At 34.0% G+C, this 22,633-nt stretch overlaps 1 long non-coding RNA gene across 1 annotated transcript; it reads right to left on the bottom strand.

The window, feature by feature from the left end:
* Nucleotides 1-19,260: 19,260 nt before the first annotated feature.
* Nucleotides 19,261-19,501, bottom strand: LOC124436338. Its single transcript, XR_006945328.1, has 2 exons — nucleotides 19,402-19,501; nucleotides 19,261-19,294 (listed from the first exon to the last, which is right to left on the bottom strand). It is a non-coding gene; the product is annotated as an uncharacterized LOC124436338 (long non-coding RNA).
* Between the last annotated feature and the right edge of the window lie 3,132 nt (nucleotides 19,502-22,633).

Here is a 22,633-nt window from a genome sequence, read left to right as displayed (position 1 = left end):
AGTCGTATCGGAAGAACAATTAGATATTTAACTGCGAATGAGAAGGAGTTTTGGTGTTTATTTAAATTAACATTCTTGTTAAATATATTAGTTACCACTGACCATACACCAAATATGGTAATATGAACTAAATTCGTTCGTTGTACGTATTATAAATATATCTCTAGTAGAGCTAATGTGTAGAGCTATCTTGTAAAACTCGTGTTTCTTTGTTAAGCAAAATAAATCGTTCTCGATCTATCGGCGTATTCAACAATCCATTGGATAAAGCTTCATGTTATTTGCTCTGCGAACCTTTGTTTGTAAACTTTGAAAAAATAACGGGCTTAAACTTCAAAGAAATTTGAAACAAATTATACCTTTAATTTACTGTTCTTTATAAAAACTCAGTGTTGATATCGACCGATATGTCAGTTAGTACGAACAATAGTTTTATTAGGGTATTTTTATTTAGTAGCAAAGAGTATGTTAGCAGATTGTAATTGTTTTTCTGAAAATAAAATAGAGCTGTACAACCGAATTTCAAATTCTTTTATTTCAAAACTTGTGAACTTGTCACATTTGTGAAAGTAACAATACTGCTGACAATAACCAACGGTGAATGACCGCACTGCACTGCAAATAACAATCTTTCAAATAACCAACATCTCAACAGATCTACTAAGTTTTTTTATTATTTCATCTAAATTCAAAGAAAAATTTGCCATTCCGTTAATGCATGATCAAAATGTCTGCATGGTATTTAGTAAGGATCTGGTTATTCTTTCAACTGATAACAAAAAACTAAACTTTTATAACATCTAACAATCGAAGATGTAGTTTAGAGAAATAAACTAAAACAATGATTATTAAAAATGTACAATTGAAGTATCACCAATACCGAAAATTTCCTCCTCTATCGCGTTCATTCGATTACAAAAAACCTCAAACCTTTCTTGAGAGTGTTCTTTATGTTGAAATAATATATTTGGTTTGATTTAATTATTTATCCCGAGGTAAAATTAGACAAACTATTAAAAATAACTCATATTACTACAGATCACTGTTACGAACGTCCCGACTAATAATAAAATGACCGCTTTTGATTCAATTGCTCGTAACAAAAGGAGTAAAACTTTGTGGAGAAGTTGTTATCATTTTTTAAGATATTTATTCAATACACTAATAATTCTGATATAAACGTTATAACATAAATGTTAAGTGTTCAAACTTATCTAGGACAACTAATTTCAGTGAGTCTTACGTTGACGGTTATAATGTTCTGGATTCTTTAGTTCTTTCGTAGATGGTTCGTTTTCTTTTATTCAGTTATTTTCGGGTTTCTCGTTTGTTTATGTTTCACTTTTTACTTCCTTTTGATGCGGACTTCTACTGGGTACCAACATGACTAAAGCTTTCGTTTCTCTGGTTATAACTGATCGTACAATGAAGTAGGATTAAGCGCCTGTACGTAGACTGTGGTCAGTTGTTTAAACACGTTCTATACGTTTTCTGTGGTCAGTAGGTTGACCACATCCTATGTGTAAGTTTTTCCTGTTATTTTGATTATCATACACATGCATGTATGAGTAAGGCATTTTACAAAGGTCACTAACCAGTTAAATAATAATATATTTAAGTATAAAATATGGCAATAATAAATATAACTTACATGATTAAGGATTTTCATGTAACATCACTCATCAAAGTTAGTCACAGTAAGATCCCTGCCACACTTGACTTCTGACTTTAATTTTTGTAGGTATAATATACAATAGATGCGCTTTCCATGTATTTAGCTCAGTGATGTTAAGGTTAAGCGTAAAGATATGATAAATAGCACTAGCACTTTGTATTATGAAATGAGTAGAAACTAGAAGAAAAACGAAAAATTTGTCGTGAGTAACGTCTGCTTTTTAAAGATTCAAAAAAGATATGGCTTGAATTTTAATTTAAAAATTTAATGAAAGAAATTGCAAAGACTTTTCAGTGATAAATATTACATCACTACTAACTATAAAGCATAAAACATTTCCTTTCAAAACGTACATGTTGATAACAAGACTTAGGAGATTAAAACTTTGCATTGTATTACTGAAGATGCTATGGTAACAATATCCACATTTCATGTATGTGATATTTCCAACGTTTCACATGGTGTCATTGTTGGTAATATAGCAGAAACATCAACAACTAATGTGGATAGTAAGTCCAAAGCATCAAACTTGGTTGGTGAGGATAATATGCAAATAATATTCCCAAATCTTATAGCTTATCGTATTAATTACTGTCTTAGCCAACAATTTTAAGTTAAATAAAGGTAACAAAAATACCCATTAACCTCAATTGCAGATGAATGCATGTTTTAATCAAGTTAAATGCACAGAAATATACATTTTGAATGGTGGTGAAGAAAGAGCTAGTAATAAATCTTAATTCTTGAATCAACCCAATCGATGATAAACATCAGTTAATGATATGTCAGTACAGTTTTACCAGATTCACTAGTCAAACTTCTTAATTAAGTCCTAAGCTCATATTTTGCTGTTTTCTGTGGACTTTACGTTGGCATTTGGTTTACTATTATAGCAGTACCAATGCTTGAGACGTCTTTTTGTACTTCTGCTGCAGGTTCACAAATTTCCATGTCTGAACCATACATGTCTATTGTTGTTTCGCGATCGGACGTTCCCTAGATATCTTGTCTCGCTGCTGTTTCTGGTTCTTATGATCCTCAAATATTTCAACATGAGGCTCCAATGGCTGGAATAACTTCTAATAAACTACTATTATAAAGATTTTCAACCGTCGTATTTTCAGTTTCATAGATGTTTTGTACATCGGCGATAATGCCTATGCCATACGCAGTTGTAACACGTGTTGCGTCATACAGCTTTAGAGCTATGTAAAGAATTTGAATAAATCCGTTCAGCATTTTATCAATAAATTTCCTGTGTTTTTCAACAATATTCTTGCGCATTTGCATCCACGCAAACTAGTAATTATAACTTTTTTTGTTCATGGTAAAACGCTTTTTTGGAACTGTTTAATGAAGTTGTTTTATAAAGGAAATGGATCCATTATATAACAACAGAAGAAAGTTCTTCATGTGGAAGAGAAACTCTTTCACTTAATACAAGAATAGGCTTCAATGTATAAAAGATTGTTGTTATAACTCAATTATTTAAGAGAAGAATAGTCTTTATTGTGTGTTAGATACTAATAAGGTCCATAAGACTTAATTTACAATTAAGGTTTACATATACATGAACCTGTCTTAGTTATTGGAGCATCAAAATTGCGTAATTCGGAATACACCGAGTCGGCAGCCTGAATTTTCGTAGCAGCAGTATCTGTGTCTTTGTATTAAGCGAGAGGCAAATATGTGATGGGAAAATATTAATGTACATCCTAAAGACAATAGCGAATGTACTTATCGCCCCTCTCTCTCTCTCTCTCTCGTCCTTTTTCTGTGGAAATATTAGACGTTTGCATTTTTAGTAAACACATATATGTCGGACAAAAACATCTATAGGTCTGATATCTGCAAGAGCATGCAGGTAAAGCCCTCTTATCTTGATAGCAGAGGGTCTTTTAAGCCAACTACTAAAGTTGATTTGAATTGAAATTACTGCCATATCTGACTTTTTTTCTTTTTTTTTTCTTTTTCTTTCTTTTGCGACACATTTTCGCCTTTCCTGTCTTACCTTGCTTTGCAGTTTGTATGTTCGTTTTCTATTGGAAATAAAATTTGATAAAAATTTTGCTTGTAATCTGTTGTAATTTTTGTATGTAAATAAAGAAGACCAAAAACCTTCGTTTAAATTTGAGCATTTAGCCAGCCCGCAAATTTGGTCCTCCTATGTGAATTTTTTTTGTGTTCACTCACTGTAAAAACAAAAGATTTCTAAAGAAATGAATAACGTTCATGTCCTAAAATTTACATAGCAAGAGCAAAACTTGACGGCTGTCTACGCCACTGAATTTGAGTGTCAAAAAGTTCCAAAAAATTGTTACTCAAACAGCGTTACACGCAAGACAACGTTTAAATATTAATTGCTATTTGTGGCTATCAGTTATTATAAAAATTTGAAAAGGAAAATTTTTCTCCCTAATACTCCTGTAACTTTCCTCAGAATAAGTATACAATTCATTCTTTTGAATTTCCCAATATTGACAGCGTACAAAAACCTGACTCCTATTCTTGTATTTTTTCGATTTTTGAGCATAGCCTGATATTATATGTACAATTTTTACTAATTTTGTTCTTATATCTGAACTATACAATGCTACTATCTAAATTTGCTAATCCGAAAGTTATATTTGTACCAATCATGATTAAATTTTAATTGTTTTTTTAGCTAATGTCTATTTTGCATTTTTTGAAACAGATCTTTTTATTCGCTAACTATGATGTTTCTGAACTTTATTGTTCTCAATGCATAAAAACTAAGCATCTTCATCATTGTTGATCATACACCATATGCTTAATGACGTCGAAAGGCAGAAGAGCTTAGCGCATTGTGGTGTTAGTTGTTACACGAATGAAAACACTACACTATGCCTACTATTTTTAGCTAGTCAGCGACTGTTTCTCAAAGTACAATACCTGATTTTAATTAAAAAAAGACCTAAGCTCTCTTATAAATTCTTAATTGGATCTTTAGGTGTTTGGCGGATATAAAAAAAAACAGCAAAAGAAGAGTTTTGGCGTTCCTACAACGGCAAAAAGCATCGCGAGCTTTTTCTTTATTTTCTGAACTGTAATCGTATATAATACACAAATACATGCATGGAACAGGTTATTATAGTATCGTAGAAGATTCTTTATCAAACTTTCGCCTGGCTAATGAGTTCACAATGTACTGCTATCATCGCATTTTAACGTCATTACGCATAAGGTCTATTAAAATTCTTGACAGAAACTTATCTTTTGCTGTTTCACCTTTTGTTGCAGTCCGTCCTGTAATGATGATACAGCTTTACAGTTTAGTTGCATACTTGATTACTTTCTGCTGCAACAAACTGGAAAATAAGATGCTAAGTTTTTTTAAATACACACGTGCACTGCAATTTATTAGCTAAAAAAACAAACTATCCGTTCTAATTAGAATTGTATTTTGACGATGTTCTACGACAGTTGCTGATGGCAAACTTATAATAAAATTAGTAATGTTTTAGAACAACAAAATTACAAAAGATTTAAAACAGTTGTTCTATAATTATCAAGTAAAATTTTTTACTAAGGACTACATTTCCGTTGCTGTAGTGCATTTGATAGCAAAATTAAGGAAGTAACGTAGTGTAGCAATAGAAATTCTACGTCATAAAATAACGAGATGTATTAAAATACTTATGAGCCAAAGTACCATAGGGAGAAGGGAGAAGATAAAATACTGCATTTGAACGTCTTTTAAAAATAATGAGAGTAAAGTTTCTTCCACAGTTATTTTTCATAGTTTAAAATACAGGTGAGGAAGTTATATAATCTATTTGATTTAAACTACTCATGAGTTTGATCCATTTATCTTAGTTAAAACACTCCAATACATAAATGTAAGTTGAAATTATACGCTTTATACGAGAAATTGCTTCATACAATCCTCTAATAATAGCAGTCCTCTAATAATAGCAAGTTCGGTAGTCGTTTCCTTGTAAAACAGAGACCAAAGATCGAAGTTGCTTCGCACAAATTCTGCCACTATAAATCAAAAACTAAAAATAAAGATATATCCGTAATCCAAGTGTTATTGTACCGCAGGCTATGTGCATCAGTCACTGATGCACTCCAATTGATCGTGGGCTTAGTGTACTACTTAGCAGCCATTTCCCAACGCAAAGTAGGTAATAAAACATTAGTATTCATGACGTCTTGTTTGGTAAACTCGGCCAAATATACTCGGGTCTGTTGCACTTCTGATGCAATTTTTACCCAACGTGACGATAGTTATGCACTATCGCCCCAATGTGACGTAAAGATACTGAACTCTTTGGACTTATTCACGACTGTATTAATTTTAGAATATAATTGCATTTTTGTCAAAGTTGCTTAAACGATCGCTATATTTTGGTAATATTGTCGGTTAAATGGATATTTTACTGAATTTGTTTTCATTTCTACAATACTTGGTGTAAATTTTTTAATCATGTATAAACATCGGTTTACTTAAGGAAACGTTTTAAATTATTTCACTACTAATGCATAGGGCTAACTGTATACATTTTTGCTGATTTATTTCACTTTTGAAAGTTTTTGAAAACGAAAATTTTGCAACATCTAAATATCTGACTGATGCATTAGCATCAGTGGCATCATCTTGGATACGCTTCAGACAGCGCCATTGCATTGCGGAAGCGATGAGGAAGTTATAACATCAACCTTAGAGGGGGCAACACATACAGCTTTTGAGGAAGCACTTGCACTAGCTTCAGGGGATGTTCAACATTCATCTAACAGGGAATTAGTTTTTTCAGTGCGCCCTAGTGAGGCTGATGCTATTAGCCTCTTCGGAAGGAATGATTTAGAGAAGGGAATTGACAGGTTTCTTAGTGTTATAGACTACTCCTTTAGACCTGCTGATGGTTTTGTTGCACCCATCTCAAATAAGGTAGCGGACATAAATTATCTTAACCACAATCACAGAGAGGAAACTATACCTAACCACAACAAAGCCATCATCAGAGAATATAAACAATGTTTTTTGAAACAGGCTTTTTAAATGCACATGAAAAACATGTGACATGGGTAAGACTTGAACTCGCACCTTCGGGAACTAGTACACCGCTTTACCTGTTGAGCTACCAAGTCCACTCATAACGAATAGATGTCAAATCTTTTCTAAACTGCTTATAGACGAGAAATTCTTACCACGATAGCAGTTTTCAGGATGGCTACGTGTTTCGACTTTATTCTGTAGACATCATCAGAGAATATACACAATATTATTCCTAACACAATATTATCCCTAAAGTTTTTTTCTTGAACTGTGGGAGGAGACCCTATCCAACTCAGTACAAGAAAGGGAGAAATTAGTAAATCATTGTTGTTATAAAGGAAAAATTAAAACACATTCCAGTTAATTTGTACACACCAGAAACCTTTGGAGTTTTCAGCATAGCCTATTGATCCAAGATTGTGCATTGTCACCCATTTAAAGGCATACCTTGACAAGATAAAATATTAGATAGAAATGATGAAAAGCAGGACGTAATGAATTGCATAAGACCTCCCAATTTGGTCTCTCGAGAGATCATTTCTTAATAGATGATAAAGTTTATTACTGCGATTTGAATTAACACAGAAGTATAAAAGCCGCACTACATGTGCAGCTTTACGTCATCTCTTGATGGGAAACGATTTTACATTAAAGATATAATTTCAATTATAGATATATTTTCTAGTTGATAAACCACAAACCAACAATTAAAGATATATTTTCTAGTTGATAAACCACATTATTTTAAGTCATTGATAATCCGTTATCTATAGATATGGCATTTACAATCCTTATGGTAATTTACGAGAAATGCTGTCTTTTACGAATTTGGAAGTGAAATTTTAATCGTTGAATTTGCAATAAGTCATCCTCATCCGTTCACTCTGTACTATCATAAAGTATCAAATGCTGCAGGGAATAGTTTTCGTAAGATAGTACGTTACTAGTTCGTCGTAAATAGAAACAAAAGTACTTTCAACTTTGCTTGATTACCTGCTAACACAACGTCGAAACAATACCGTTCCCGTATTAATATTTATTATGTTAATAATAATCATCATTATTATTATGTATTATTATCATATAGTAATAGCAATAAAATCCCGTATTAACAATGATTTTTAAAAGTAATTAAACTTACAAACGCATAAGGATATTTTGATCTGAAGGATATCTACACGAATCAGCGCTGAAGTTTTGTAAATACGAATGCTCAAAAACATGCAAAATCACGTAAAACATGATTTTGACCAGTCGTAGGCTGAATTTAAGCTCACCCATGCCTCTAACTTTGTCAAAATTTGCAGGCAACGACCTACTTGCGCTATTTATTAATTTTAATTTAGCGAATCGTATGACGTTCTATATGACAAAAATACTTTATGCAATTTCATTCTTAGCTATAAAACTTGCCCCAATTATGCTGGTTTTGTGAGAAATCCTTCAAACTATTTTGACTTAACCAATTGTAATTTTTAATGGATCATTGAAAGAAATCAATAATTTGCTTCATTTTTCCACTATGTCAGAAAATTCTATAATATTATCAAACCAAAAAATATTCCAGATGTTGAATTGTAGGACAAAATATAATTTCCCTTGGTAATAAATTTTTCATAGATAAAGAAAATGAGATTGTAACACCCACATGCTTGCCAAAATAAGTTTCAATTAGTTAATTAGGTAATAATTCTTTAATTATAAGTATAATTAAAGTAATAATCTTTTAAACAAATTTTAACAGCGATATTTTGTTTTTCATCAACACTGCACTCCATCAATAATTCATTGCATGAGGTACAGGAATTCTGCATTCACCAATAACAGGTGAACAAGTATATGGACGTGGACAGCAATATCCTCCATTGCAGCATTGTGCATATCTAACTGGACAACACTTATAACTTCGTGGACCTAGTCGATAAGCGCAGCACATTTGATAGTCTTCACAATATTCCTGTCTTTTACATCGAATCCTCTTTAAATTCTGTAAAATAAAGTAACATTAGCTCGTTTACATAACTCAAAAGTTTGAGTAAAGAAGCTACCATAGTTGATAGAGAATCAAATTATTTTTACAAACACAAGGTTAAAAATCATGTTTAGTTTAATGATGACATGTAAAATTATATAAATAAGATGGAAAAACAGCGACGAAAAGCAGTTAAATTTTAGTCTCTTTGTTTAGTTTTGGTAGCTGAATGAAGTTAACTTTATTGAAGAAAGGAAGTCGACAGACTAAAATGAAACCTTGTGAGGAAGGTCCATTTACTTTCAATTAAAGAATATAGTTTTTGAGGAGCGTACTAGATGTTCTAATTTGTGGCAACAACATCTTATTTGTCACAATGAGTGTAGAAAACATAAACACAAGGGCGAAATTAGAACTCTAATTGGAGGGGGTGGTAAATATTCCTATATTTATCTCTGCCAGGCTGGTTTCGTTTAAAACTAACACCCCAACGAAAGAAAGTAGTTGAGCAGAGCTGCATATATGAATCTTCACACACCTCAATTAGCGTTCTAGTTTCGCCCCCGGATACAAGTCAAAAGTTAATGTCCTCTTAATGGCCAGAACAATGCCTAAAATTTGTAAGTTTTAGTAATTGAATAACGTTATAAAGTAAATGGTTTAAACCCGGGAATATCGTTACATGTTTGTAAATGTAGATCGTTAAAGTTGGTATGGTCTTGAGAAGGACTGTTTTTGTTGTTGTTGACTGACGTTTCGACAACCTTAGCGGTAGTCATCTTCAGAGTCAAATGACGTTGTAGTTTTTTAACTCTGAAGATGTCTACCTGCTAAGGTTGTTGAAACGTCAGTCAACAACAACAACAGTCCTTCTCAAGACTATACCAACCTGGACGATCTACATTTAAAAAGAATAACGGAATCTATAAACCAAACAAAAAATCATTTGCAAATGTCATTCGAAGGAAAAACACTCCGAAAACAGTTAAACTATCCAATTTGACGATACAATTTGAAACGATTTCTTCTTTACTGAGAAAAACTAGAAAAGTGAAAGTCAACCCGTGCAAAACAGCAAAGATGAAAATAAAAGCAAGTTTTGTTTAAGGTTAAATAATGCCATATAATAAGCCTTTTACTAACCTCGCTTCTCAGTCTTTACTAAAAAAAATCAGACATCTCGCCTTACGGGCTCGGTCTGTACAAAAAGACGCCACTCCTATAATTCTCCGTAAAGACCTAGAGCTCTTTTATTATGGGCCTAGTATTGATATTCTGAATTTGTTTGTTGAGATTAGTTTTAATTTTTTTGATGCACATTGCTTCTTTGTGTTTTAAATAGAAGGAATGCGCGTAGATAAATCTTAAAGAAGCCCTTTGACCACAACAATATAATAAATTTTTTTCACATCTATCTCTTTTGTCTATACACATGTTATGTATCATATTTCTTTATAAATGAACTCTATGTAAATCATTTACAGGTTATTCGGCATGACGATGGCAAAATTTTGCCGAAACATGTGTACATTACAAAATTTAAAGAAAGTTGTCGTATATCACTTTAAATACCTCATTTCAATCGTGCTGCTGCGAAATATTCTAAATTACTGGCACTTCTCATTTTCGCAAAAATTCTCATTTTTGAGTCAGGTTATATGAGACACTTTATCGAAGGTCTTGAGTATTTTATCACGAGAGGTATTACTAGAGTGTTAAAATTTTATGCTTTAAGAACATTGCAAAAATGCTTTTTGTTAAAGACGAAATCGTGTCGGTGATCAGCCGATCCAAACATGGTAACGCAATAAAGTCATTAAATGCTTGTTAATTCTCAATATTTTTAAGATTGTTGCTTTTTAAATACATAATGAACTCCACACAAACCCTAACCCCATTGATATCCCGTAACAGTGACGTATCTAGCTAAAAAAGTTGGGCATGCTCTATAACATCGAAGAGTACAGACGATTTAGGTATTTAGCAACCCTCAAGACAAATTTATTAAATTTTGTAACTCTAATTTTTAATATATAATACATGCAAACAAACGTTTATTACTCGAAGGCATATGGGCATCGTCGTAGCTGTGTTTTAGAGCGGTTGTAAATATTCCAATTTGAATTCACATCTGAATTTGACTATAAAACAAGTTAGATCATGTTGCTTTATAATTGCGATAATTGCAAGTCTGTCGTTTGCAGCTTGACGAAAATACTACAACAACGAATCACTCATGCGTGGTATATCATACATGATGCCTTTACGATAACCGCAATTCGCACATGTATTATAATATAGATAGGTTTTTGATAAACAACAATACTACTTTGCCTAATTCATTGTTCCAAAAAATGGATTAATTTCTCCATAATAGTGGATAGTCTGCTATTTTAAATGCAAGAATAAAGCTTATTTGAAAATGCTAGTAATAAGCACCACTAGCATATTAACCAATAGAATTGCAGGGTTTTTTAGTTATTATAATTTATTTACAACTGTTTTTCCTCCTCATTTCAAATGGCAGGATTATAAAGCTGAATAAAAAGGCAATAACAAGGAGACACTGGAATATTATCCAATATTGTTATGTTTGCATCGTAATTTATAAATCCCCAAAACCTTAAGTGAAGAATATCTTTATATACGTGGGTTTTACCTTTTTCATTATGTATTTGTTCCACATGATTTTTTATTTTGTTTAACATTCGTTGTTCATGCTTAAACAAATCACCGTAATAACCATTGACTTTATAACTGGTGGTTTTGATCAACGTTCCATTTCTTGTGCAAATTGAATTCACAGATGTTGTCGACTTTGATTATTTATACGTGAGATACAATGATCAAATCAGCAATCAAGTTCAAAAGTTGTTAGTAATGAGCAAGATTTAAACGGTATATACGTTTACCTCAGTACGCAAGTTTTCTTTGTAGAACAACAAATCTTTGAAGTATATATGGTGATGATATACACTTGTCACTTTTCTGTAATTTTGTTTAACTTGAGTGACAATGACGCCTCCTAGTACTAGATAAGTCCAAAAGATTTAACGTATAATGCTACATAAGGTCTGTTCGATAGCCAACACCAAACCAACAGCTTTCTATCTGTTCAGTTATTTACACTTTTCACGACTTCCCTTTGATCAAAGATAACCTCCAGAATAACCAATGAGTTTAGCTGCTGGTTATGAGCAGAAAAGCTTGCTTGAATAAAAAGGGTCGCGATCAAAAGTTCCATACCTTGTGCAGTAAATTCACATATCTAACACCTAAGGGGAGGGGACATAAATAAATTTGCCCTAATAATAAAAATGTACGATTTACTACTCAATGCCTGGCATTGGCATTAACATGGCTAGGTACAACTTGCCTCATAAGAAAGAGTGTCTGGAGAAACGCGTCAAACGTTCCAATTAAGAAAGCAGCAATATGGAAATCGTCACTGTGCCCCACCAAATCCGTCCAACCATGGATGCAAAGATGACAAAAATAAATCTATCTCCATTGATTAGATAGATGGCAGTTGTGCACTAATCGATGTGCTAAATATTTACAATTGTATGCAAATGCACTACTGGTTGCTCAAAAAATAGATGTTTTAGTAAAAATGCATCCATTTCTTGCATTGAACTCTGTTAATGCCTTTCGTGCTTTAATACAACAGAAGAATTGGAAATGGCATTTGTATAGTGAGGTTTTGGATGCAAAAATTCCAGACACAGTATTGTCAAGTGACAATGAGTCAATGAAGTAAATGAACATTGAAAATTGACAAGTATAGCATCATGATTTCACATGTTTCTCGATTGAGCCTTGTCTTTGTATTATAACACCTCTTGTAGCAAGCTTCAATATTCTGTCAACTTGCATAATTTTTCATACAAGAAAGTTGTAATTTGCTTTGTTTACCTCTCTATATAAACTGTGAGCCCACGACTTGGATCAAAATACCAGCGGTAAATTGTTGTACTTTAAGTAAAAAGGTCGACTAAACAAAAAAATGGGAGCGATCTTTATCGAAAAAATTCTAAAAAACTGCGGGTTTTCGTGAGTGGGAACAAAAAAATTCGAATTTAGCTTGTCAAAAACAACAGAATACCGTCCATAAAATTTAGAATGGTGGCTACGAAAGTAAATGTTTTGAGGCAACAGGCAACTGACTAATGCGTAATTTTCAGACTTTCAGTCGCACTGTAACTAAATCGTTCGATCCTTTTGGCTATAATATAGTTGTACTTGTCGTAATTCACGATATACTTGAATACAGGGGCGGATCTAGGATTTTTCAAACATCAGTCATAAAACGTCGAAGGCGCTCCGCACCTGGGGGGGTCTAGGCATTCTCCCCTGAGAAATTTTGAATTTCAGAGCCTTGAAAATGCCATTTTCAGCGTTTTAGAGCAATACAAAATGTATTTGTGGGCATCGTTTTTGCGTAAAAACAACACATTTTGCTTACGTTTTTTTCAAAAAAAATAAAATGAAGTGAACAATACTTGAATGTTTTGCCAAATATTTAGGCTCATTATCATGCCAAATATATAGCTCATTAGCATGTCTAGGAACGTAAAATTTATTTTACAATAATGCTATTCAAAAACAGATATAGTCTTTAAACATTTCTACCAAGTTGTCAGGCATAAACCCCCCCCTAGAGACACCCATTCAAACCTCTATGTAATGAGTTTAGTTAAGTTAGAAATTTGGTACTACAAGTGACAGTTCATAGATATAGAAAAGCTCAGACTTCAAACCATGCAAGTTTATTGTAACCCTTTACCCATCTCCACATCAGTGCCAGCAAATTCACCTTTTGAGAAAAACTCAAAATTTTTTCTGCCAAAGGTTAAAAAATTATCAGAGTGAAAATTTGCAGTTAAGGACAGCTTATTGCCATAAATGTTTATTAGGCATTTCACTAGAATATTATCTCCTGTAAGTATATGCAAGGTGTGCTATATAGCAATCACTAGTAGCATTGTATTTGCAAATACAAACAGAATGTAACCAACATGTCTTTAATTATATAATTACATGAATGTTAAAATTGGTTCATGTGTCATGCATACTGGTTATGATAAATATCTTTTCATATGATCAAAGCTTGTTTAAATGTAAATCAGAAATAATTTAGTTTAGAAATTATAATGATCATCAGAAAAATTACCTAGTGATCATGAAAAATACTTTGCTGTTTTGCCAAATTTCAAGGTTTATCTGCATACATAGGAAGACATTTTTACTTTATTGAAAATGCTTTTCATATATCAATAGCCCTTTGGAATTTATGGCAAGCAATCTGGTATGAGCCGTAGATTAACACACCTTTACATCTCTACATGAGGTGTTCAGTTAGAAAAGGGACAATATGTGACATGGGACAACATTCCATGTATGTGAAATACTCAGGTTTAATACCATTCCAGTCAAATTGTTAAAATAAAAAGCTTCATGGATCAGAAGACTCAAAATCACAGGTTATAGTAAACAGCTTCTCATGTAATCAATGTTAGTTTTCTCAAATCTTAAACAATATGTAGTATAACTGTCCAATGATTGAATGATCAATGATCATAAACTGAACAACCCCAAACATTTGTTTATGATAAAGTAAATAATAGTATGGCTCCTTATGGCTACAGATTTTTCGTCCATTGAAATATATTTGCAGGAATGTAGGATTGCGCTGCCGTATAACGGCCACGATTCCCAAAGCACTACAGAAATCATAGCTAAAAGTCCTTCGTCAACAACAATTTTAGAAGCATCGATCTGCTTACCATACGCCATATTGACATAAATCGCATCACACACTCGCATAATTGACTTTGATATATTACATTCATGCATACACTTCACTTGTCTTTTACTTACGATTTTGGATGTTAGTTTCTGCTGATAAAACTCAAAACAATGTTGGCTTGCTTTTGAACATCAATGACTGAAATGTCGCTCGCGAGATCTTCTTTGCCAAGCATTTAAAATTTATCCATAAATTTCCACCCTCTTGAAAAAATTCACATTTTGGACAGCAGCATTCATGTCAATATATGAATTTGTAAAAGATTTCCATAAATTCCATCTGATTGTAGTTTAGTTTCTATCATGCTTATAAAAATTACTATAAAACGATCAAACATTCAATTCAGACAGTGAGCTTGACTATGTTAGTTCAGTTGGCTATCAGTCGAAATCCGTCAAACCAATCACAATAAAGCAAAAATTCAAATGAACCAATTGTAAGATAGCAATTGGACTCCCTTATACGTCCGGCCACCCTTATGTAAGTCGAGACCATTCCAGACTGTCCACTGATCTGGCTATTGACCAATAAAATTTAAAAATTAAACGAAACTTACCTTAAGTTGAAGTTTGATTTGAATTCTACAAGTCATCAGCGGGGAGTGGAAGAGTTGTACGAGAGAGCATACGCATGCGCAAGTTAGCCAGATTTCAAAGCCAGCCGGAATCCATTGCAAGAGTGGAAGAGTTTGAGGTGGGTAAAATTCAATTTGGGAATGGGCGTACAACTCTTCCACTCCCCGCTGATGACTTGTAGAATTCAAATCAAACTTCAACTTAAGGTAAGTTTCGTTTAGTTTTTAAATTCTACTACGTCATCAGCTATGGTCGTGTCAGAGTTGTACGAGATTTCACAGCAAGCAATGGAGTCAGGATGTAATGTGTCTATTAACAAAGTAGTTTGCCTGTAAAAAAGGTTAACCACAGAAAAAGAGATTGTGGCAAATTTTACATACATTGATTATATTTAAAATTTAAATTTTTTCACAAAAGATAACGATTTAGCTAATTCCGTTTTGCCGTAAAATGGTGGAACCTAGATTAAAAGTTTTCTTAATAGGTTTATTGTAAAATGTCTGAAAAGTGGTTGCATTCGACCAGCCAATCGATTCAACAATTTTCGTCATATCCCCTACTTGTGTTGCAGCAAATGAAGCGGATGCAGCTCGAGTGCTGTGACTGCCAAACTCTTTGGTGTCAATACCTGCAGCGTTTAACAAATGTTTTACACTAACGTGAGATAGTATTCCGGGAGACCGCTTGATGCGGTTTTATAAAGCTTATTAAAAGTTTTTTACAATTAGAACTGCGCAATTCTTTAGTTCGTTCAATGTATTCCTTCAGGTGCCGTACAATGCAGAGTTCTGGTTCATGAGGGTAGGCTTCATATGTAATAGGAGCAATGTGATGACCAAGTCTAGTTGTTTTGATTTTTTCTCGGATTGAAAATACACATTTCGATTCAGATAGATCCATGTCGGTTAAATTTAGCAGGTGGATAGTTTGCCCTCGTTTTCCACTTAGTATTAGAAGAAGGAACGTTATTCGAATAGTAAGATCTTTTAATGTTAACTCATGTATAGGGGGCTGTTTCCTTAAGTAATTAAACACAATATTAACATCCCAAATAGAATTGTAGCGAGGGAATGTAGGTCTTAATTCAAATATACCCTTCATGAATCTTTTCACTAAAGGATGTTGCCCAAATGGAATAGTGTGATTGTTGGTCTGGCATATGGCAGATAATGCACTGCGTGCAGAATTTATAGCAGAGTACGATAGCCCTGAAAAAAGGTTAGTTAAAATTGAATGATTGTGGTAATAGAGGGATTAAAAAATTCACATTTTGTAGCAACACAAAATTGACTCCATTTAGTTATATAAGTTTGGTATAGGGTTTTTGTTCCCTTTCTCCAAGAGGCCATGATTATTTCTGCTGAACTTGGAGAGACACCTATTGACGTAAGTTGTTGCCTGACACAAGACATATTTTCAACTCTAGCTTTTTTACTAGTGGATGCACTTCTGTTGGTGCAGCTGGTAGTTTGAGCAGGTTTTGCGACGGTGGACAAACATGAGGAGGTTGTAAAAGTATTGGTTCGATTAGGGGATACCAAGGTTGTGTTGGCCAATTTGGTATTACCAAAATGCCTGTGGCTTTTTCCTGTAGAATTTTTTGAACAGTTTGTAAGATGCAGCTGAAAGGAGGGAAACAATAAAAGTTTAAGTTTTTCCATGGGATGGAGAACGCATCAATATATGTTGCCTCAGGGTCTGGTCGATAAGAGCAGTATTGATTAAACTGTTTGTTTAGTCGTGAAGCGAATAAGTCAATTTCAGGCTGGAAATTAAACTTGCTCATGGCAATCTTGATACAAACGGGATTTAACCTCCATTCACCTTCACGGTACAATTTTCTTGACTCTTTATCCGCAATTACATTTTTTGACCCTGGTAAATGTGCGGCAGATATTTTGATTTTGTGCATTATGCAAAATTCCCAGATTTCCAATGCTGTAGTATTTAACATGACACTATGACTAGTGCCCATATTGTTTATGACAAACACTGCAGTACTATTGTCTACCATCATTTTAACATGTTTATTTTTTAGATTAGAAAGAAACGATTTTAGCGCAAATAGTACGGCTTTCATTTCTAGAATATTGATGTGATATTCAGTTTCATGTTTGCACCAGTTTCCTCCAGTGTACTCTTTCCCTAGGGCGGCCCCCCAACCAGTCAGAGATGCATCTGAATAGAGGACGATGTCAACTGGTATAGATAGAATGTATTTAAAAGAGTCCTTTAAATTTTTTAGCCACCAATTCAATTCTGCTTGGATTCATCAGAAATAATCATAAACGATTCAAAATTGCCTTTGTTTTGTGATAATGCTAAAGTTTTATCTTTCTCAAGCTTTCGATAGTAAAGCGGTCCAAATTCCACTGCTGGAAGACTTGATACTATATGACCAATTACCTGACCCACTTCTCTAATCCGAACTTTAGCGGGCGCTAGAATTGCTTTAATAAGGGAGAGCAATTTTTCTTTTTTACTATTGGTAAGTTGAATTGTCATGGTTCGTGAATTTATTAAAAAACCAAGAAAAGTTATTTCTTGTACTGGAATAAATGCAGATTTCAATGGGTGAATGACAAAACCGAGCTTCTCTAATAAAATTAACGTTTGTATAATTGTGTCAAGGCACTTTTCATAGGAACAGCCTACCATGAGTAAATCATCGATGTATATAATGACAATGTGACCTTTTACACGTAATGTGGCCAGAACTGGTTTAAGTAGCTTAGTAAATTTCCTCGGGCAAGAGGAGAGGCCATTAGGAAATGCTGTATATTGGTAAAATTTTCCTTTGTAAAGGAATTTTAAGAACTTTTGAGATTCTGGATGGACAGGTACGCTATAGTAGGCATCTTTTAAATCTAAAGAGGCCATCCAGCAATCTTTTGTGATAAGTTTAAGTACAGTGTGGATATTTTCCATCTTAAAATGAAAGTTTTCGACCGATTCATTTAGTTTCTTTAAATTTAAAATCAGGCGGACACCACCATCCTTTTTAGGAGTGGTAAAGATAGGTGATACAAATTCAGTAGAATCAAATTTACTAGGTATAATTACTCCTTTATCTCTCAATGCTTGAATAGCTTCATCGATTTCGCTTCTTCCTTGTTTAGGAAGAGAGTTAGGAGGAGACTGGTGCTGAACTGGTTTAAGACCTTTAAAAGAAATTTTTGCCCCTGAAACCATCTCAAGAATATCGGGGTCTGTAGTAAGCTTTGCCCATTCATTGTGGCATAGTTTAATTTGACCAGCCTGAAATGAATTAACTTTTCTGGTCAAATAAGGTTTAAGTACATGCTCAACAAATTCTGAAAATTGTGTTACCTGATTTTTTAATAACTCTAGTTCTTTGTGAATGTTTTCCGGTTCTGGAAGTTTTGGGGTTTTCTGGGAGGGAACTGTGCCCTCCCTTGTTGGTATAAAAAAAGGCTTGCGTGCCTGTGATTGCATGTATACATCTGGAAGACAAGCAAACGTGACATGTAAATAACAAAGCAATATTATTGTTAAGGGTGATTAAATTTTGTGCAATTTATGGCTGTTCGAAGCGTGCTGATATGGATAAGGAATTAAGTTTTTATCGCAAACCAACAGTGAAAACCAAAGCGAGCAAAATATTGCAAGATTCACAAAAGGAACGTCGTTCTTTGTGGCTTCGAAGAATGTCTGGCAAACATTGATGATTCTAAATGCACGTATTTACGAGTGTATAGCCTTCATTTTGTTACTGGTAAGCCAATGAGTTAAAAAATCTTTGTAGTGTTCGTTTGTGTCATTTTATACCATTTGTTAGTCCAGGCGGTGAGTGAGGTAGGTATCACCTGAGCGGGTAATTTACGGGAGTAGGACTATCTAGACCAGTTTTTGGCGTAGAACACGAATCCGCAGGTTATTCAGTCCGACAAGGCTGCTTTTAAGAGTTATTTCTAGATATTGCGCAACTCAGCCTCATATTCATCAGGTAAATAGCTACTGGAGGCAAGGTTGTACAACTTATCGTGGTCCAAGTCAGTGCTGAAAGGATCGATAAAGACATTCTTTAACACATTTATAATGGGCTTGACGTTATTCTCCGATTTCGTAATTTGCGAACGACGTAAACACTTTCGCGGGTTATTATGGACCTTGTTTACCCCTGCTTGATTGAGAAGTGCGTCGACATATTCAGCTTGGCATTGTCGTGTGAGAACCCACTTCTCGTAAGCACTATCCAGGGTTGTGAAGTTCTTGATACCACCTATAAAGAGAATGAACAAATATAGTTAACATAAACCTTCAATAATATTCCTATGTATATATAACGAAATATTAATTAAATATATTAATGTCATGGAGAAAAAGTACCTGTGGTTTTTGAGCTCTTCATAAACGTCTGCTCTCCTGCACCATCAATACTATCTTTTATTAGGATATGGTGAATCCATAGTAAAAAAAAATTTGTAAGTCTATAACAAGCCTTTCAAGTTTGTTTTCAGTTTAATTTTTTAATCATCACAATGAACTAAAGACTATATTTTTGCACGAAAACGAGGCTATATACTGGAAATATAGTCAAACACAGGTTTTTGGATAATTTTTTTTGAATAAAAACGTCTTTTCAGTTTCAAAATTATTCCAGTAGACGTGTTTTTTTTTAATTATTAATAATTGCTAAATCTAAAAAACGTTTGATTTTGCATGAAAATGAGGCTGAATTGCGCAATATCTGGAAATAACTCTTTAAAGCAGCCTCGTCAGACTGAATAACCTGCGGATTCGTGTTCTACGCCAAAAACTGGTATAGATAGTCCTACTTCCGTAAATTACCCGCTCAGGGGATACCTACCTCACTCAACGCATGGACTATGTTGTTTTGTTTACAACGGCAGGGAAACCATCGGCTTTAGCGGACCAAACTAATCCAGACTGGGCTCCATCTCAAAACCTTGGACATACATATGTCGAAAAAGTTGATGTCGATCGCTATGCTCGTATTTCGGAAAGAAATGAAAAACGAAAAAGAAGTGAACAATTGAAACAGTACTTTCAGCAGTGACCCAATCGAACTTGACAGCCCATCTTGTAGACCAGGGGTCTCCAAACTTTACAGCCAGAGGGCCACATGACTTTCATCCAGCTTGTTGAGGGCCGACGAATCGTATACTGCTGGTCAAAGAGCGAATGTTTTAATAAAACGAAGTATATAACACAAGCTTCATTAGTTAAGAAAATATTTATTCAAAATTTAAAGGTTAAATTTCAACCAAGTGTAATATCATAACAAAACCACAATTAGTCTGTTCAGTTTTCTCAATGTGAGTGGTGAAATTGGCTTTCTTAAGTGTCTCTGTGGGCCGGATTGAGAAGCCCAACGGGCCGCATCTGGCCCGCGGGCCGTAGTTTGGTGACCCCTGTTGTAGACGAAGAACACGGAGTCACATCTACTTCATTGTCAGAATCATAATCGACCAACAAATATTCACAAACTGAACAGAGTTTGGATAAAATAACCGCAATGAAGAGCGAGATCAATCGCTTGACCCAAGAAAATCTTGAGTTAAAAAAAAAGATAAGTGACATGGCGCTTGACGAGAAATCCTTCTTAAATGACGAAAAAGTCCTCTTTTACACTGGTCTGCCAAATTGGAAGATCTTGTCAGCAACATTGGAACTGGTACACCCCTACCCTATGCATTCTCCCAAATGCTCTTTGTCACCATTTAGGCAGTTGCTTTCAACAGTTATGAAACTGCGACTTAATTTAACTGGTGTAGATTTGGCTTATCGATTTGGAAACATCAACAAGGGAACTGTATCAAGAATTTTCTTACAAGTAATTGATGTTCTTTAAAATCGATTAAGCTCTCTTATTTTATGGCCTGACAGGGAAGCCTTAAGAAAGACCTTCTCCATGGATTTTAGAAAACACTGCCCTAAATGTGTTGCCATCATTGACTGCTTTGAGATTTTTTTGGATCATGAATCAAATCCTCTTGCAGGGGCACAAACTTACTCATCCTACAAGCACCACAACAAGATTAAGTACTTAATTGTTGTCACTCCCCAGGGTACAATTAGCTCTATTTCCAGTGGCTAGGGAGGAAGAATTAGTGACAAACATTTGACTGAGAACAGTGGTCTCTTTGATAAGCTCTTACTGGAGATGTAATCTTAGCTGATAGAGGCTTTGATATCCAGGAGTCAGTTGGTTTGTACTGTGCAACTATCAAGATGCCAGCTTTTACTGAGGGTAAAAACAGCTCAGTAGCATTGAAGTTGAAAAAACCAGATGAATTGCTAATGCGAGAATTCATGTGGAAAGAGTGATTGGAAACATTAGAAAGAAATATGCACTTCTGAATTCAACTCAGCCAATTGATTTTGTAAATTCTAAAGAAAATGAGCCCACTACAATTGACAAAATAGTTACTGTTAGCTGTGCACTAATTAAGATTTGTGATTCTGTCATACCTTATGACTAAATAATATTTTTAAAGGATTTTGCATGCATGCAATTAAAATTGTACTTATAATATTTATAAGACAATTGATTTCATTATATTTTATTTATTCAATTTTTTTAGGTCTTGAGTATCATTTTTCAATTAACTCTGGAAGGAGTCCCCTCAACACAAATTTCTTTGCTGCTTCTATATTCCTTTGTAGAAATTCGTTATTTTGCAAGATTTGTTCAACAAACAAGTCTTTCTTTGTCCACACAACAAAATCACAGTAGCTCAAACCTGTGCATGACAACTGAGCCATAACCTAAAAAAGTGAATTTCTATGCATTAAGCTTGTTAAATGAATTTATGAAAACAAAACTTTTTCTATCCACACAACAAAATCACATTAGCTCAAACCAGTGCATGACAACTGAACAATAACTTAAGAAAGTTAATTGCTATACATTAAGCTTGTTAAATGAAATTAGAATAATTTACAAATGTACTTGATAGTAATATGCATGAATTCTTTTAAGTTGTTTTGTGCCAACACTTTTTACTTCAATTCAAAACAACCTGTCATCTGTTAAAGTTTCAATTGTCTCATCTTTATGGCAAAATGGACACTATCAAAACAAAATCAATAGGTGATGTAATTATTATGTTGACCTTTTCCCCATGACACATAGACACAATGAATAACAAACCTTTATTTCACAAATCCCAGGGCCACGACATTGGCAAGAGACAAGTCCATTTGGAGAAGCACCAAGAAATCCATGGGTTAAATGAATCCAGAATCCACTGTTTGTTACTGGGACATTTTCATGGTTTGTGTTTAGCCATTCCCGATATTCATCTCTTACCACCTCTTCATGCTGGCAACCCCATCTTGTTGCTGCAGTTGAAAATTTCTTCAGCTCAGGATAGCAAATGCTTATGATCAGATTCATGGAAGGTGAATCTCTGTTGGTGCGAAAAGCTGCTTTGAACATTTGTGGAATGTTTTTGTGACAACTGAGAAGCATTTACTTAGCAACAAGCAAGCAATGATCGTCATATTTTTCACCAACACTTCACGCACCCATCCATTCACAAAATTTTGATAACTATCAAGACTCTTATATATTTTTTAACTGCTCTTCCGTGTA

Source organism: Xenia sp. Carnegie-2017, unplaced genomic scaffold (assembly GCF_021976095.1).
Source record: "Xenia sp. Carnegie-2017 unplaced genomic scaffold, XeniaSp_v1 HiC_scaffold_16, whole genome shotgun sequence".
NCBI classification, from domain to species: domain Eukaryota; kingdom Metazoa; phylum Cnidaria; class Anthozoa; order Malacalcyonacea; family Xeniidae; genus Xenia; species Xenia sp. Carnegie-2017.
The sequence above is the reverse complement of the archived record's forward strand: the minus strand, read 5'-3'. Positions and strand labels throughout refer to the sequence as shown.